This window comes from Brachyhypopomus gauderio, chromosome 2 (assembly GCF_052324685.1).
Source record: "Brachyhypopomus gauderio isolate BG-103 chromosome 2, BGAUD_0.2, whole genome shotgun sequence".
Classification (NCBI taxonomy): domain Eukaryota; kingdom Metazoa; phylum Chordata; class Actinopteri; order Gymnotiformes; family Hypopomidae; genus Brachyhypopomus; species Brachyhypopomus gauderio.
In genome coordinates, this window is record NC_135212.1 from 23,115,647 (window position 1) to 23,121,646 (window position 6,000).

General features: G+C 37.6%; 1 protein-coding gene across 7 annotated transcripts in view; it reads right to left on the reverse strand.

Moving 5' to 3' along the window:
- Nucleotides 1-2,086, reverse strand: part of mef2aa (myocyte enhancer factor 2aa) — an 80,936-nt gene extending 78,850 nt beyond the window's left edge. For 4 of the 7 annotated variants that reach the window (XM_076991514.1, XM_076991498.1, XM_076991481.1 and 1 more), the window contains exon 1: nt 1,767-2,085. The gene's annotated coding sequence lies outside the window, so the exon portion shown is untranslated. Of the gene's footprint in view, nt 1-1,766 lie in introns of all 7 variants that reach the window. The other 3 variants (XM_076991507.1, XM_076991490.1, XM_076991464.1) reach the window with 2 other exon arrangements.
- Nucleotides 2,087-6,000: the final 3,914 nt, after the last annotated feature.

Below are 6,000 nucleotides of genomic sequence, written 5' to 3' on the forward strand. Positions count from 1 at the left end.
GTACAAGTGTTGATTCTGTTGTACAAGATGACTTAACATTGTTTCTTTGGAAAGATATAGCATGACTAACAGAGTACGGCCGGATGATTCCATATCGTCCTCTTCCTGTAAGAATCAGTCCCACCCTGCATGGTGTTGATAAAACTGCAAATATGAGTGGAATTTTGTCTCATTCGTAATGCATTGTACTGGGCATCTACGTTTGATTCATTTAAACATTAAATCGATGCCTTTATTTTAATTTCATATGTTGTATGCTTTGTTGTGTATCTTTTGTTGTTTCATTTTTCTCTCTTTTCTATGCTTGTCTGCAACAGTCAATTGCAGAGTGAATTTAAGAGTTTTCTACTTGAGTATGCCTAACTTATTAGGATTTGCATAAATTTTACACGTATTTATGAAAACTGCATCTCCGGTGATTTTCATAGTCATGATCATCAATATCTAACTAGTTCACTTTCTAAATAAACAACAGAAGTAGATTTATCAAGCAAGAATCCTAGACTGATGTGTTGGTGTAAGCCGAACCATGATAAATGTTGGTAAAGCTCAGCAAAGCTGATAATGTAGAACACTACAGGAACTGACCCACTGTTTGTTGACCCACTGTAACCTGCTTCTTGAGTTGTTTGCAACTTTTCAACTTTACAACTAAGAATAAGTCAACTGTAAGTATTAGACTTGGCGTGATTATGGAGCTAATTAAAAAGTATAAGATGTAATTAAACGGGTAAAACAAACGATTTTTCATAAGCAATGTGTGATGGGTGAGAAGAAAATATTTATTGTACTTTACTGACTTGACAATCATATGTGTACTAAGGAACTGATTATCTAAGGCTTAAAATGGAGAGATGCATAACTGTGATATTCACATGGAATCACTTTCAATTGTGTTACTAATGGTCAATGTGTGAAATAAGCGCATTATAAATAACATTATAAATAATGTGCTCAAACATATAACAAAAAACATTCTACACAATTTCAATGTCCAACCTATACAGAGCCCAAATTTTTTTACAACAAATTTCAACAGTTTATCAAATATAAGAATTCAGCACACGTTGGCTGAATTGGTGTGAAACAGCCCAGAATGTTCCAGAATACTAAACTCCTGACCTAAACTGCTGATTCTATTAGTGAAATCTCTCATTATATGCTAGTTGCGTCTCTGAACATTTCATTATTGTGGTGCATTTTTTTACCCTCTATAATGTCATCAGGGGCTGGGTACATAATTACCCACCCAGCAAACACTCACTGGCACCAGCGAGTGTTTCACCAGCCGCCCTAAAGCTCAGCCACCTGTGGGCCCGAGATGAGCAGCAGCCAAGCGGGACAAATTGTTCTTGTGCCTCCCCTCCATTCATTTGGAAGCTCCAGCCACGACTGAACATTTGAGGTCCATAAAGATCTTCAGTAGGCCTACATGGCTATATTGTTGTTGCATAATTATTGTATATTCAGTGCCAAAATGGCAATTGAACATTTTTAAATGACTAGTATGGGTTGTTACACAATAATAATAATAATAATAATAATAATAATAATAATAATAATAATAACAACAACTTTTTGTCAAATCAGTCCAGATGACTTTTTAATCAGTTTGAATAAAAAATGAATTTCAAAAGTATGCCTACAACAAGTGAATGTATTATTGCTTATCACCATTCTATGTGGTTTTTTGTTGCATGGGTGTTTGAAATCATAGGTCCTCATGTGACTGCACCCTTTAACCGCAGTCCCGGCCCGCATCTCACCTGGATCCGTCGTGCTGCTGATGCCCTCACAGAACCTGCTGTGATGGCTCCTTCTGCATACGTCTCTCCTCACTTCACATGGGTCACTCTTTCCTTTGCCACATGGAAACTTTCTTTACCTTAGACTCTTCTCTCTTTCTCCCTCTCTCTCTTTCTCTCTCTCTCTCTCCCTCTCTCTATCTATCTCTTTCTCTCGTTCTCTCCCTCTCTTGCTTTCCTCAAAGCCAGACCAGCTGGCTTTGGACGGTGTCCTTCTCGCCCGGTTGAGGCTTTTCCTTCACACACTGTCCTCGTGTCCCAGCCCTTTCTGCCGGGCGGGGGATCGGTGACAGCAGTTTGAAGGGTACGTTCCCCAGATGGACACCGCACACTCTCTGGGCATGCGTGTGTGTGGCGGGGCATGGCTCAGGGAACCCTCGGACCAGCCGCTGCCGTCACTCACACACACTGAGGGTGCAGCGGAGCTTTTGTTTTGTGTTATGTTTATAAATATAAGTGAGAAATTGACCCAACAGAAGAGAAACATCATATGTCTCTTCACATGAGGAGGATTGTCACTGTAGCACTGAGAAAGACTGCCATCATGCCAGCTGCAGCTGAAGTGCAATATATATATATATATATATATATATATATATATATATATATATATATATATATATATATATATATATATAACTAATAACAGTGAACTAATAACTTTTTTATATTTTTACCATGAAGTTGCATAATTTTGTACTGATGGGTCAAAAAGATTCCAAAAACTTCACAAGTTTTATAGATTATGCTCTGACAGGAGACAGCTGACATTTTCAACATTGTACCAGACCACAAATAGCTCCAGACTACAGGACTACTATACCACCAATTAAAAAAGGATTGTACAGTGACCCTTGCACAACAAACTCCAAAAGTCAGGTAAGACTCAGCGTGCGCACTCTTAAAGAGCAGGGCATCTTCTGCTCATGAATGACAGGCCCCGTCAGCCACACATGAAGTGAAGGTCACAGTTTTGACTGCAAATTCTTGCATCATGCATCATTATCTCTTTCCTAATTAGAGGATCTAGCTGCAAATCCCAAAATGCCTTTTGTAGGCCACTATGGTCCCAAACTGTCTTAGCAACTGTCTTGTTTCAGTAGATTCGGCTATCAAACCCAAAGTCAAATCCAAATATTAAACCTGACCTGAGGGTTTTTTTATGTTACTTACTATTACTAAAAAGAGTGATTTCATTCACTTTTTCTAAAATTTTAATTATTTGATTCCAATATGTTGTACCTAAACACCAAAACAACATGGCCGACTGACACAAGAAATTAGCTAATGGTGAGTACACCAACAACTCACAAACTTGTCGGCAATCGTTGGTTTAAGAAGAACTGATCATCCCACCCCAGTCTGGCATGCCGCTGTGCCCACAGCAGACAGCATAAAAGTGCGGATACGAAACCAAATGAGTTGGGGATCTGGCACTAAGGCATGGCACTCTGTGTCAGTGCAGACGCTGTGCATTAGATAACTATGTAGGGGCTCTAAAAATACCCCGTGTCTAGCAGTCTGCTTTAGCTCTCTCATTACTGCCTGTAATTAACACTGAGGGCTCCTTACCCTTCCACTGCTCACCGTACAACTGTCACACACGCGCTCGGAGACGCGACGGCTCAAACCGTTAAAGTTTTCAGATCGGTTCGACTTTTTTTATTTAAGAGTTTTTCTTCTACATCAGAGTAATCTGGAATCCCTGTTGTCGCATTAGACTGATTGCTGATGGAGATGTTTATTCTACTCGGATTTTAAACTTGATCTTGATCTTGAAGTTTAAAATCTTGATCCTGGAAGATCATAACCATGAGCCACTGACCTTACTGTTCATAAAGTTCACAAAAATGTATAAACACAAGTAATAAAATTGATTCAGCTTTTTTTGTACTGTCTGTAGTTGGTGATCTGGATCATATGCCATTAGCTGGTAGTGAGGGAAAACTGCCATTAAATAGGAGCAGCTACTTCTCAGGGTTTGAGAGGTTTTTACATTAGGTGCTGTTCTTAAATAGTCTCTCATGTTCCCCACTGCAGTTTACCTTAATGAGATGGGAAGCAGTAATTCACTGCATAATTTAGTAATTCAGCAGTAATCCACTGCATATTTTAATTTACACAAGAGTCCTCATCTAGAGCAGGTCTATTATTTTTCATACGCATGCTTAACAAATGAAAGTCTGTGTGTATTTGCAGACACAGATAATACTTTTGGAATGAACTAAGACACAGAGGCTATTCCAAAACTACGAGTGGTATCTGACCGTAGTTTCTCCATCATATCTAATCTAAGACAAACGCTATCAACAAATCTGAGTATTCAAAAGCTATTATTTTTAAAGGCCCAGGTTGAGAAGCATCAAACAAAACTTTTTGGGATCACTGACAAATCAGACTTAAAAAAAGATCAAATTAATTCAAGCTCTTTGACTCGTTTTGCCAGATGTTTTTGTCATTATGTGCTGCTCTAAATGTTTTTTCTCAAATTACGGTCAGATTTAAGACTCCAAGTACAGTAAGTGATTGGGTGATACAAATTTTCCAAAAATGTAACTTTTAAAGGCATAAAACTGATAAAAAAAAAGATCTTTCTTCACAATAGACTGCTGGAGGTACTCTAGTTTTTGATTAGTTAAAAACCTGAATCACTAATGCGCTGAATACACTAGAAACAGATTTCTTTGTTGGTCTTTTTTCAGTAAGAGCAGCTCGATTTTCACTGAGAGCACAAATCAATGTTCATCTCCACACATTTAATATTTAAAATATTTAAATAAACACATTTAAATAAATAGATAAATAGAGCCGCGTGTAAATTATGGTTACAAGTGATACAACATTCCTGACTATGGCAGTGAAACAGATATCAAGCTAAAATAAAAAAAAAATATTGAAAATATAAATGATTGAAGGTCGGCACCACCACACAGCAGTGGACTACAGTGGCTACAGTCTGAAGCAGGAGTTGTACCTGCCGGTCTTCCATGGAGTTGGGCATGGCAAGGAACAGAGCTACAGTCTTTGTAGGTAGCTCTATTGTTGACATTATGAAGCTGCTTATCTGTGCTATCTGAGGTATCGGAGGAACCGTTCCCCCCCTCTAGATAAGGCTCAAATGAGAAAAAAAGGTGAACCTCCCCCTTTAATGTATCTCAGGTTTTAGACCCATGTAGAAAATCTTTTTTAGTGTTTTTTTTAATCTTCAATAATTTTGTATTACTAAAATGTCAGGTAGAACTATTTGATTGTGAAGTCTCAAAAGGTGTAAAAGAACATTAGAATTTGACATTTACGTTGACACACAATTACATCCAGGCCAACTTTTGTATCAGTATTATAAATAGGTTACAGTAGGGAACAAATGTTACATCCTTATAAAGATCTGTATGTGCAAACTTATCTTGTTTTACTTTTTAAGTTACAAAATGAACTGACTGTGAGGTAATTTTCGCTTCCATCTCAGTCTTTGTTTATCAGGTGGAATTCTGCTAATGATACCTGACAACAGCTTGTCAGGGTGAATTATTCTACAGCCATTTCCCTTGATTAATGAAATAATTCTTGAAATTAGGGACAAAGTGAGAAATGAGGAGAGGAGTTTCATTTCTGACCTTGCTCAATTTTTAATGAACTCGGTACAGTTAATGCAGAATAGCTGGCTCGCTTTTTTATAAATGGCAGCATACAGTGGCTTCACCGAATGGTGAGATAATTAGAGAGATCCGACCATTTTTGGAAGCTCCTCTAGGCAGGCAAAGATACAATAGAGAAACAGAACTCGCAGAATATGTGGAAACTGCACTAATCCATGTCCAGAGTTTACTTCAAAGAGGTAATATTACCTCACACTGCAAAATGATGTGTGAAATGCAAAATCTTTTATACTTATATTCTTAAACTTTATGTTTATGGACATAAATGTTGCATTTCTCTATTTCTCTTGTCTGTTAAGAAAGGGTTAAAGTTTCTTCTCGAGTTGTAGATGGCAGGAGCTACAAAAAAAGGAGATTTGGCACACTTCCTTAAAAATGTACGAACTGAAGTGTAAGATACTTCAGAGACTGCAGAGATTCATTGGCCAAGGGTAATGGATGACAGACCATTTTTAAATTCAGATCGGTTTATTAAATTAAATTAAAAAGCAAGCATTAAGAATAACACCAATAAAGGTCAATGGGCTTGCAATTAAGAC